Genomic DNA, 12,838 nt, shown 5'->3' on the forward strand with positions numbered 1-12,838 from the left:
ACAATTTCAAAACAAATCAGGTTCTCTAAAGGAAACAAGCATACATCCTTAAACTTATAAGGCTGTGATATATATGATACCCCTTCAAAAATTTCAAAGCTGTTTTAAATGTTTAACTTTTTGAAAGTATCTTTCAGACTTTTTTGAAGACTGTGGCTAAAACCACAGCCAAACAAATACAAAGCATCAGGTGAGTGCTCATAATTTCACTCCTTTCTCAAAATCCCAACTGGACTTTTTACAGAAAGCTTATTTTTGCATCCCTCTCATTAAATACACAAAACCACAGGCTGGAAAAAAAACACACAACACTCATCGTTTGGAAATACGTTCTTTAATGAGTAATTAAGAATGGCTAGAAAGGCAAAATTGTGATTATTGAAGAACATCCACAAGCACTGCTATTGAAAAGAATTAAATCAATCTATGAACTATTGTTATAATACAATTAACTTGTCATAGGAAGTTGTACTCCATAAACGTTATACATCTTATAATACTCTTTCCCCAAAACAGAAATATGAATAGCCCTGGAAGCATTAGAAATGCAGCAGCATCTGCAGTTGTTTTGATAAAACTATCTCTGACAAACTTGCAAACCATATGATCTTAAGTATTCACTTTCCGTGCCTTACTTTCCCCCTACGAACAGATCCATTCACTTTCCAGAGATATCCTAACGTCACCTTAACACTTAAATCATCAAAGCTAATCTAACTCTTCAAAATAAAAACTAATTTCAACTTACAATCACACTTTGTAATGAATGACCAATGTATCACAACCTTTAAAAACATCAATAGTCTTAAGCGAGGATTTGTAAATACTGGCGCTGGCCAAACATTTGGGGGCCCAGGGAGGGCAAATTACAGACCGCAAAGCTATGTATAACCTCAAGGCTCAAAATCTATGACATTCGCCTGCTCGCTCTCCCTCTGGCGATTTACACGGGGATGCAGCACAACCACTAGTCAGGTGGAAAGAGCAAGAAGGCTGTCCCTTAAAGGCACCAATGGTCCTTAGACCAGGTCAAGCCGCGAGAGTACAGCGGCCGCCCTGCCGCTCCACCGCAGAGTTAGAGCCCCGCTCTCCACCGCCACCTCCAACACACACGCAAGAGGGCAGCGCCCTCCAGCCCCAATTCCCCCCCCAAGCACGAGCCACCGGCGGCCCCCACCACCCTCCCAGAGTCCCGGGGCGCAAGTCCGACGAGCACCTGGCAGCGGGACCGGAGCCCGCGCTAAGCCACAGGCGCATCCTTCCGGGCTAACGTTTCCCTCCCAAACTCCAAAAGTTATCTCAAAAGTCCACAGAAGGCAACCGGGTGGGTTTCAGCCCAGACCACGCAAAGTCATCCCTGCCCCTCAGCCCCACCGCCTACCGGCGCTGCCCCGGGGCGCAGATCGGCCCCCCCAGCCCAGCTCCACCCACAGCAAGAGGATGCTCAGGAGGGTGCTGTCCGCGCTTCGGGCCCGGGGGCCGCTCGAGAGCAACACGGCAACCAAACGCCGCGCGAGGGATGGGCCAGTGAACCGCGACGGGGCCCCGGGGAAAAGCGAGGGGCTGCGCAAAAGCAGCTGTGGGGCGTCGCGGGGGGCGCTAAGTGGGGCAGGGGAGCCCCGGCCTCCGGGAAGAGGCTGCCCAAGGTGGGCCACGGTCGAGCTAAGGCCGGACCCGGCGGGGCAGTTAAGGGGGCGTTACTCGCGCGGGACGCGCCGCGAAGGGCTCCCGGCCACCCGCCCGCCCGCGGACAACGACCAGAGGCCGGATGCCACGGCTCCGCCTCTCTGGTCCTCACGGGGCCCGGAGTCGCCACGTACCTCGGGTCTCGTCCGCCACAGGAGCGAAAATGTCACACGGGTCCCGCGAACTGGTACCGGTCTTCACACCGCCGCCGCCATGTTTGAGAAGCCGCGCGCGGAGCCGCGCATGCCCCGCAACCGCCACCGCCGCCCCGCCCCCGCCCCGGCCGGCCCGCGTGCCCTGCGGTTGCCGCAAGCACGCCCTACGACCGCGGCCGCGTGCGGGGCCCGGACTGGGGGCGCGGGCGGAAGGCGGCGCGAGCGGCGGCGGGGGCGAGACGCTGCGAGCCCAGGAAAGCCCTTGCTACTTTTCCTCCATCCTCCCCCCGCCGTCTGCGCCTCCCGCCAAAAAGAGGCCAGTCGCAGCCCGTGCACCCAAGACCGTGATGGGCCCCCCAAGGACACCCCGGGGTCCGCGTCAGGTTCCATCGCGGGCACTCGCTCCCCTTGGCCATCGCCCTTGACTCTTGCTCACCAGCCACGCCGGCCACGCACCGAAAAGCCAGGCGCTTCCCTAGGAACTGAAGCAAGTTCGATGAACACGGAAAATGCAACTCTTTATAAAAGCAGCTTGAGCAAAGCCACTCCTTCGCGGGTTGCAGCATATTCCTTGAAACAGTTTTGTTGTTGTTGTTGTTGTTTTTCCCATGGCTTTTTGCCATGCATTCCCCTGCAGCCCCACATTCTGAATTTAGTTGTTCCTCTAAACCCAGGCTTAAGCTAACGGGACTGGATTAACCTGGAGGGGGAAGTAATTTGCTCCCTGGTTTGAGAGTGCTTGGGAACGTCCTGGAGAATGCATTTTGGGGTCTCTGCTTTATCCTCCTCGCCCGGGGGGCAGGGGGGTTGTGCAGGTGGACGTTGCACCCAGCTGAAGGGGGCGGTCGTAAAAGTAACCCCGAAAAAGGCCAGGACGCCCCTCGCACAAAATATAGCGAACAGAAAATCCGAGAAAAACATTTCATCCCTCGTTGTGAGCTTGCGTATAAGCAGATTTAAAACTTTTGTTTGAAAAATAATACAATGTGCTGTGTTAGCACAAAGTACCCATTGGCAGGCCTTCTCTCTCCAACTCTGAAAAGCTGGATGTAGGTTTTGTATTTGTAATCACCTTAACTTAGCATATAGGGCATACTGTATTTCAAAAATCATAATTAGAGGGCAGCCCAGGTGGCTCAGCGTTTTAGGGCCGCCTTCGGCCCAGGGCCTGATCCTGGAGTCCCGGGATCAAGTCCCGCGTCAGGTTCCCTGCGTGGAGCCTGCTTCTCCATGTGCCTGTGTCTCTGCCTCCCTCTCTCTCTCTGTCTCTCGTGAATAAATAAATAAAATCTTAAAAAAAAAACACACACACACACACATTAATTAGGGGGTACCCTGGGTGGCTCAGCAGTTTAGCACTGCCTTCATCCCAGGGCCTGATCCTGGAGACACAGGATCAAATCCCACATCGGGCTCCCTGCATGGAGCTTGCTTCTCCCTCTGCCTGTGTCCCTGCCTCTCTCTGTGTGTCTCTCATGAATAAATAAATAAAATCTTAAAGAATATATATATATATACAAATCATAATAAGGAAATTGAAGCCTAAAACTAAAAAACAAAAAATGTGGAATATATCCATCTTCCACAATGCAGAAATTATTTTCATACAGAACTTTTACAATATTAAACAAAGACCAATTTAAAGTTTTGTGGGAGTATTTTTTTATTGTATTTAAGCATTGGCAAATGGCACAAAATCAAACTGCTGAAATGTTAGTGCGAAATTCATAAAAACTTTAAGACAAAACAAAAACTAGGCCACTGTTATCCAAATATTTTTTTGTTTTTGTTTTTTGTTGTTGTTGTTGTTGTTATCCAAATATTAACGAGAGATTTGGCCATATCGATTGTACAATATATACCACAAAGAAGGGAATGTTAAAATGGTCCAAGATGAAAGTCCAAAATGTTTTTAAAAGCCAGAAAGATACCTTTAAGAGGAAAAAAAATAAACAGGTTTAATCTAAGCAGATCCTTAGTATGGGCTAGAGCAAGGCTTGGGGGTATGAGGGAGCTTAAACTTTTATTTTTTTAAAGATTTCGTTTTTATTTATTCATGAGAGACACAGAAAGAGAGGGGCAGAGACACAGGCAGAGGGAGAAGCAGGCTCCATGCAGGGAGCTCAACGTGGGACTCCATTTCGGGTCTCCAGGATCACACCCTGGGCTGAAGGCAGGCGCTAAACCGCTGAGCCACCCGGGCTGCCCGGGAGCTTAAATTTTTAATTACAGGCCATCGTCTTTCTAATCCTTATGCAATAGGAAAATTTGAAATTCATCTCTACATTCTGTACCAGAAACACTTGGGTTGGGATCTCTGGGTGGCGCAGAGGTTTGGCGCCTGCCTTTGGCCCAGGGCGCGATCCTGGAGACCCGGGATCGAATCCCACGTCGGGCTCCCGGTGCATGGAGCCTGCTTCTCTCTCTCTGTGACTATCATAAATAAATAAAAATTTTAAAAAAAGAAAGACTTGGGTTGTCTACTGAGGCATCTTTTACATCTACGGACCCTTTATCAAGATGTAGCAATACTACTCTGATTGTTAAATTGCCTGTCTCAAGGCACCTCATCTACTTCCCATATTCCTGTTTTTAATATGAAATTACTGAAGCCGGGGATCCCTGGGTGGCTCAGCAGTTTGGCGCCTGCCTTTGGCCCAGGGCGTGGTCCTGGAGTCCCGAGATCGAGTCCTGCGTCGGGCTCCCTCCCGGCATGGAGCCTGCTTCTCCCTCTGCCTGTGTCTCTGCCTCTCTCTCTCTCTATCATGAAGAAATAAATACAATCTTTTTAAAAAATAAAGAAATTACTGAAGCCCTTACTCTAAAAATATACTTTGCGTTATCTATATTAGAACATCTTATCAGTAACCATGTTCATCAAAGCATTTATAGAAGTGTGACTGTTACTTTAAATATGAGTTATTGATAATGATGACAACTACCATGTGCTGAGAATCTTGTTAGCCTCTTTAGATATGTAATTGTCAATTTTCATCATATTCTTCCACAAAATTCTTACGAGGTATGTGCTCTTATTCTCCATTTATAGATGAGGAAATTGAGTATTAAATAGTAAGTAAGTGGCAATATCAGCTTCTGAACATACATATATCTGAACCTTTCCTATCCCTTTTACCCTGTCCTGAATTGTATACTTTCACCATAGATTATGTATATAAACGTTTAATAATAATTCCTTTATGTATTCATACTCTGCTTTTTCCTTTCCGGCTTTGCCAAAATACACTTGAGACTGCTTTTTTTTTTTTTTTTTCAGATTTTTATTTATTTACTCATGAGAGACACAGAGAGAGAGGCAGAGACACAGGAAGAGGGAGAAGAGGGAGAAGTAGGCTCCCTGTGGGGAGCCCGACATGGGACTCAATCCCAGGATCCCGGGATTACAACCTTAGCCAAAGGCAGATGCTCAACCACTGCACCACCCAGGCGCCCCCCGAGACTGCTTTTTAATGATGTTAGCATAGATCAGAACATCACTGTTTCTTTTACATTTTATGGAAGCACCTTGCACATAGTACAAATTTGGTAAATATTTGTTGAATAGATGAATGAGTACCTACCATTATGACATTCAATTAATTTTGCTTAGAAAATGTGAAAAAAAGGAGAATACATGTACTGAAAGAATAAGAACTAAGGTTAGCAAAATCCAAATTTTCATGATTATTTTTCACGTCTCGGATTTGTTTCTGTCCATTTGCTCCTATAGTTCTGACTCAGCCCAAAACCTGTGACACCTTAAAAAAGAAATGTCATCCTCACCCTGCCCAAATCCAATGCAAAATACTCCTGTATCACAAGTGTGTTTGATTACTTCCCTTTCTACCTTTCTTTAGAATTTAATATTAGTTCACAGAATAAAGATGGTTTTATCTAGATGAGCAAAATTTAACCTAGATTCCCATCAGCATACATGCTTATATTGAAATGATATTACTTGCATAGGTAAAGTTAACTTTCAGGATGATTAGTGAAGACTCCCTCTAGTTTTTCCACTTCATGCACTCCTTTTCCCTAAAACACAGAACCCTAACTAAACCTGGCAGAGGCTAGAGATCTAAGGTATTCCTGGTAAACTCACCAGTCATACTGTTACCTTAGGGGGAAAATGTGTGTAGTAGGTACTAAATAACAAATGAACAGTATCTGAGTTAACAAATATTTTCAGATCTTTGTTTCTAACAAAATGCCCCTTTTCTCTCCATTAAACCAAGAACATGATATAAATTGTTTCTAGTATTGTTGATAAACCTCTTTGCCTAACTTCAAAATAGTAACCTCCTTGGAAAAATATCAAGAAGTGAAGTCTGTGATGTGAAGAGAGACTCTAGTCTAACCAGAAGACTATCTTGTCAGAGGACAAAGCTGTATCAGGAAGTCCAAACTCTTGTCTTGAATCCCAATTCTATCATCCACTAACCAGAATTCTTTAGAACTTTCCATGCCTCAGCTTTTTTCATTTTAAAAATAAGGATAATAGAATCTGCCACACTTACTTCACAGATGGCAAAGTGCTATTCATATCTATCAGAAAACCAAACCATGGTCTTTCCTTAATGGAACCCACATTTTTTTAAAAAACATAAATTAGTCTTTTACCAACAAAATGTGTGAAACTGAAGCTGACTTTGGCCAAGTCAAGTACTCTATATGCTGTGAAAACTGGCATAAACTCAATGAACTTCATACAGTACACTTGAGCATTAATACATTCCCTCAGTCCTTCATTCAAACACCAAGCATTTATTGAATGCTTGTTGTATGCAGCTGTGCTTGGGATGAAGATACCAAGATGTCTAAGAGAAATTGAATACTCCAGGATCTTACACCCAGTTCAAAGAAGAGAGAGAAAGAGAGATTACTCACATAGATTTTAAGATCTTCAAAATAGGGCAGCCCGGGTGGCTCAGCGGTTTAGCGCCACCTTCAACCCAAGGCGTGATCCTGGGGACCCAGGATGGAGTCCCATGTTGGGCTCCCTGTATGGAGCCTGCTTCTCCCTCTGCCTGGGTCGCTGCCTCTCTCTCTCTGTCTCTCATGAATAAAAAAATAAAATTAAAAAAAAATCTTCAAAATAAGTAGGGTCTCTTTTCACACCCTTCATCCTCTCAAAGTTTTATTTTGTTTAAAGACTTATTTATTTGAGAGAGAGGGAGCAGGGCAAAGGGGCAGAGGAGAAGGAAAGAAGCAGACTCCCTGCTGAGCCCGATACCTCGACCCTGAGATCATGACCTGGACCGAAACCAAGAGGGAAGTACTTAACCAACCTGACCCATCCAGATGCCCCTCATAGCAAACATTTTTAGATGTACCCATATAATATTGTATAAACTGGGATGCCTGGGTGGCTCAGTGGCTGAGTGTCTGCCTTTTACTCAGGGTGTCATCCCAGTGTCCGGGATCGAGTCCCACGTCGGGCTCCCTACAAGGATCCTGCTTCTCCCTCTGCCTGTGTCTCTGCCTCTCTCTCTCCCTGTGTCTTTCATGAATAAATAAAAAAATATTGTATTAACTAGATGAACGAAATTGCAATTGTTCAGCTGACAGAATGTCCTTTGCACATTCAATTAAAACATTTATTAATTTTGTTTTTACACTTTTTGTGCTGGTCATTCTGCATTTGAACCATCATCTATCCCATGAATTTTCACCCTTCTTTGCCTTAGATTTAGTGCCCCAGGGGACTTAACCTTCAGTAGTGGATCACTCTGCACAGTTGGTTTGGCCAACAGCAGGCACCGTCAGAAGTGATCGAAGTCACCTATATGGGGGCTGGGGGCAGTTCTTTCCTAAGCCTTCCCTGCCTGTGATCTGTCTAGTAGTAGTGATAGCTCCATGACCGCTCCAAGGAAAGGCTCCTCTTTCAGGGGCTGGTCCTCACTGGGTCTCCAGGAGTGGAACAGGCACAGCTTTCATTTCCAGGTTTTGCCTAATCCCTGGGCAACTTCTGTATCCCTCAATAGTTCCCTTAAGCTTCCCCACACCTCTGTAAATAATTCATTCATTTCTCTTCAAAATCACATGTAACTGTACTCTGTTCCTGCTGGGACTATTATTGAAATGCTTTTCTTTTCATTATATCGAGCCAACCAACTGAGAGGATAGGGTAGGGTCTTCAAGGTCTTACATTTCTGTAAACCCTCTGAGAATTTATATTTGAGGCACTATGTATAGCAACTACAGGTTTCATCACCTGTCATATGTAATCAAGTCGCTATAATACTGTGAACTAACGGTGGGTAAAATCAACTGGAGATATTGTCGTAGAGTGAAGGTTAAAGAAGGTAATGGACGGGGGCACCTGGGTGGCTCAGTGGCTGTGTCTGCCTTCGGCGGGGTCCTGGGATCGAGTCTCACATTGGGCTCCCCACAGGGAGCCTCCTTCTCCCTCTGCCTGTGTCTCTGCCTCTCTCTGTGTCTCTCATGAATAAATAAATAAAATCATTTTTTAAAAAAGAAGATAATGTATGAACAGCACCTAAATGCTGCCTGTTTATTGATAATAAACCACAATTACTAGTTCCCCATGTGCCTATTTCTTAAGAGGGTAAAGGTAACATTTGAACTGAAAAGGGGAGAATGAAAAGTTTGCCAAATAGACGTGGAAGCTCATAGGGAATAGCATGTGTGCAAAGTAATGAAGTCACTGCATGGTCTTTCAACAATGAAAAGTTCATTGTGCCAAACAAAATAAGAAGGGGTCAATTTTTTTTATTATTATTTGACAGAGACAGAGAGAGAGCACAAGCAGGAAGCAGCAGGCAGAGGGAGGAGACTCCCCACTGAGCAGGGAGCCTGATGCAGGGCTCGATCCCAGGACCCTGGGATCATGACCTGAGCTGAAGGCAGAGGCTTCACCAACTGAGCCATCCAGGCGTTCCAGAGGGGGTCAATTTAGAGAGGACTTTGAGGGCCAGGCTAAGGTGTTTGTACCTTATTCAGCGAATGACAGGGTACCTTTAAGAAGAGGAGTTGTAGAGCGCCCCACATTGGGCTCCCTGCATGGAGCCTGCTTCTCCCTCTGCCTATGTCTCTGCCTCTCTCTTTGTATCTCTCATGAACCAATGAATAAAATATTTCTTTTATTTTTTTAAATGAACAAAACAAGTATGGTATCTATCTGGGCTTTCTTTTTTTTCCAACTGAACTTTAACCTACATGCAATAAAGTGCACAAATCATAAATGCACAACTCAATTAAGTTTTACACAGATATGCACCTATGTACTCACACAAACATCGAGGTATAATTTTCAGCACCCCAGAAAATCTTATGACTCCTCCCGGTCAAGAACACCCCCCACCCCACCATTATTCTGGTTTCTATCATTACAGATTAGTTTTGCCTGTTCTTGGGTATCTTATCAATGGACTCACACATTGTGTCTATCATCTTTCACTTCACAGCATGTCCCCAAGCTTCACCCGTTGTTGAAGCATCACCCTTACACTTAGCACGTCTTACAATTTTGCTGTCCCCTTTTCCACAAGCTGTTCTTTTTGACTAAAGTTACTGAAATTTGTCTTACAATTATTTTCTCTTTCTTATGATGAGTTCTCTTTAAGGCAGTAGTTTGGCCTCCAATTACATTAAAGCTTATTATCTTGATAATGAACACTTTGCTTGGGCGGCCCCAGTGGCTCAGTGGTTTAGCGCCGCCTTCAGCCCAGGGTGTGATCCTGGAGACCCAGGATCGAGTCCCATGTTGGGCTCCCTGCATGGAGCCTGCTTCTCCCTCTGCCTCTCTCTGTCTCTCTCTGTGTCTCTCATGAATAAATAAATAAAATCTAAAAAAAAAAAAAAAAAAAAAAAGACTAAAAAAATGAGCGCTTTGCTTCATTCAAAACCAAGAGCAAGTTTCACTTCATACCTGTGCCAGGAACTGTGTCGGTCAACTATTGACCCTTCTCTTTTGGATCCGCTGTGTAAATAGATTTGTAAACCAACATGGTAGTTGGGAAGACAAATATTTAGAGACTCTGCATTTCCATGTATGATTTGGGCACTTGGGTTTTGTTTGTTGTTTGCCTCTGCCTTGCCAAAAACACACAAGTAAAAATTAAGCAAACAACCAAGAGAAATTGTTGTAAGGGCCAAAAGGCAAACTAATATAGATAATAATGGAAATAGCAGGCAACAGTATTTGACAAAAGTGAGAGTGTAATCAGGGGAGTGTGAGTTCAAGAGAATTGGGAAAATGGTGGATAAAAGGGGTCACCTGCCTACTTCTGAAGGCCAAGGTGACTGGGAACCTACGAGATAGCATACAGCATTTTGTTGTCCTGTAAAGTATGCAATGTCCTCTGCTCCTTGACCGGTTCAATCCATTCTTTCCATTCTTTTGTGCATACTGTTGTCTTTGCTGGTTTACCTCTTCCACTTCCCTGAGACCTCTCACCATTAATTTCCCATCCATCCCCGGTCTTTCCTGTGCCGGCCTCCTTAGGTCTTCTTGAGTCCTGGTGCCATCTTGTGACCCTCTCACTTCCGGTCCCGATGATACTTTTACTCTGGCTGTGTTACCACTCCTAATACAGCTTGCAGTTCACCAACCTAGGTCTTTGGAAGTCTTTTAAGTCATAATACTTAGCATTAACTATTTTTCTCTTATGTGGGTATGTGTGTTTAATTTTTTTTAATACACAAAATTAGGGGTGCCGAGCTGGCTCAGTCAGTGGAGCATGCAACTCTTGATCTCCGGTTTCTGAGTTACAGCCCCATGTTGGCTGTAGAGGTTACTCAAAAATAAAATCTTAAAAAAATAAAATAAAATAAAATAAAACAAAAATCTTTAAAAATAAATAAAGCGGCACCTGGGTGGCTCAGTCAGTTAAGCATCTGACTCTGGGTTTCACCTAAGGTCATGGTCTCAAGGTCATGAGATTAGGCACCACATCAGGCTCCCAGCTGAGTGTGGTGTCTGCTTAGGATTCTCTCTCTCCTCCCTGCCCTCTGTTCATGTGCTTGCACACATTCTCTCTCAAAAAAATTTTTTTTTAAATAGTAAAAGTTGACTCTCTTTACAACATAACTGCATTACTGCTCTATTGCTGCTATGACAAATTACCACAAACTTATCAGTTTAAAACAACAGAAGTTTAGGGGCACCTGGCTGGCTCAGTGGGTGGAGCATGACTTCCTTGATCTGGGAGTTGTAAATTCGAGCCCCATATTGGGTGTAGAGATTATTTAAAAAATAAAATTTCTTTTTAAACCATATATTTTTTATTATTTTTTAAAGATTTTATTTATTTGTTTGTTTGTTTGTTTGTTTGTTTGACAGAGAGAGTGAGAAACCACAAGCGGGGGGGGGGGGGGCAGCAGAGGGAGAGGGGAGAAGTAGGCTCCTCCCTGAGCAGGGAGCCCAATGCAGGTTTTGAAGTGAACTGAAGGCAGGCACTTAATTAACCAACTGAGCCACCTCGGTGCCCCTAAAATCTTTTTAAGATTTATTTATTTATTTATTTGAGAGAGGGAGAGAGAGAGAGAGCAGGGGGAGGGGCAGAAGGAGAGAGAGAGAAATCCTCAAGCTGACTCCCCACGGAGTGTGGAGACAGACTTCAGGCTGGATCCCAGGACCCCAAAATCATGACCTGAGGTGAAATCAAGAGTCAGCTGCTCAACCAACTTAGCCACCCAGGTGCCCCCAAAATAAAATCTTCAAACAAAACAAAACAAAAAGCCCTCAGAAGTTTATTATATTATAGTTCCAAAGGTCAGAAGTCCAAAATGGATAGGCAGGGCTGTGTTCTTTTTGGAGTCTCTAGAGGAGAATTGGTTTCCTTGCCTTTTCCAGTTGTGTGTTTTTTTGTTTTTTTTTCTTCAGTTTTATACCTTTATTTGACAATCAGCTATTAGTTCTCATCCACATTAACTCTGTAGATTTTTGAAAGTGGTGACAGGTACGTAGGTAACCAGCGTGTAGAGCTTGTTTGGTGAATCTTCATCCTCGTTACGTTTTCTGGACAACCGCACATGGATACGGTATGGAACATTCCTTATTCCTTTGGCCCAGACAGCTTTGTTGAGCCTGGTGTCAATGTGCACATCTGGAGTTCCCATCTTCTTCATGGCAAGTTTCCGGATCTCTTTGAGTGCCCAAGGGGCACGCTTCTTGAAACCCACTCCGTGGATACGTTTGTGAATGTTGATGGGGTATTCTCTGGTCACTACCTCATTGATGGCAGAACGGCCCTTCTTCTCGCCACCCTTCTTTGCAGGAGCCATTCTGCCGGGCCCTAGTTGGAAGGCGCCTTTTCCAGTTTTAGACACCACCTGCATTCATTGGCTTGTGGCTGCTTCCTCCATCTTCAAAGCCAGCAGTATAGCATCTTCCAACCTCCCTCTCTCTCACTCTGACCTTTGCTTGAATTGTCACATCTCCTCTGACTCTGACTCTCCTAACCCATTTTTCCTGCATAAGGACCCTGTGATTATACTGGGCACACCTGGGTAATCCAAGTAATTTCTCCATTCGACACCCTGAATCACATCTGCAAAGTCCCTTTTGTCACATGTTCACAGGTTCCAGGGATTAGGATGTAGACATAGGGGAAAGGCATTATCCTGTCTACCAAAATACCATAATTAAAAATAAGGCTTTGGGGCACCTGGGTGGCTCAGTGGTTGGGCATCTGCCTTTGGCTCAGGGCATGATCCCAGGGTTCTGGGATCACGTCCTGCATCAGGCTCTCCACAGGGAGCCTGCCTCTCTGTCTGCCTATGTCTCTGCCTCTCTCTGTGTGTCTCTCATGAATAAATAAACAAAATCTTTTTAAAAATTAGTAAAAAAATTAAAAACTAAGTTTCAATATATAAGTAGAAATAATTTCTTCATATCATCAAATACCCATTCACTATTCAAATTTCCAATTGTCCCATAAAATATCATACACTTTTTTACACATTAGGTTTAAAAAAAAAAAAAGGATGTGAATAAGGTCCACACTGCAATTATAAGATACGCTTTGTGGTCT

At 44.4% G+C, this 12,838-nt stretch overlaps 1 protein-coding gene and 1 pseudogene across 7 annotated transcripts in view; both read right to left on the bottom strand.

The window, feature by feature from the left end:
* Nucleotides 1-1,928, bottom strand: part of SCML2 (Scm polycomb group protein like 2) — a 100,320-nt gene extending 98,392 nt beyond the window's left edge. For 4 of the 7 annotated variants that reach the window (XM_038586957.1, XM_038586960.1, XM_038586955.1 and 1 more), the window contains exon 1: nt 1,821-1,888. The gene's annotated coding sequence lies outside the window, so the exon portion shown is untranslated. Of the gene's footprint in view, nt 1-1,820 lie in introns of all 7 variants that reach the window. The other 3 variants (XM_038586961.1, XM_038586956.1, XM_038586959.1) reach the window with 3 other exon arrangements.
* Nucleotides 1,929-11,716: 9,788 nt separating this feature from the next.
* On the bottom strand, nt 11,717-12,092 carry LOC119868159 (annotated as a pseudogene).
* Nucleotides 12,093-12,838: the final 746 nt, after the last annotated feature.

Source organism: Canis lupus, chromosome X, assembly GCF_011100685.1.
Source record: "Canis lupus familiaris isolate Mischka breed German Shepherd chromosome X, alternate assembly UU_Cfam_GSD_1.0, whole genome shotgun sequence".
NCBI lineage: Eukaryota > Metazoa > Chordata > Mammalia > Carnivora > Canidae > Canis > Canis lupus.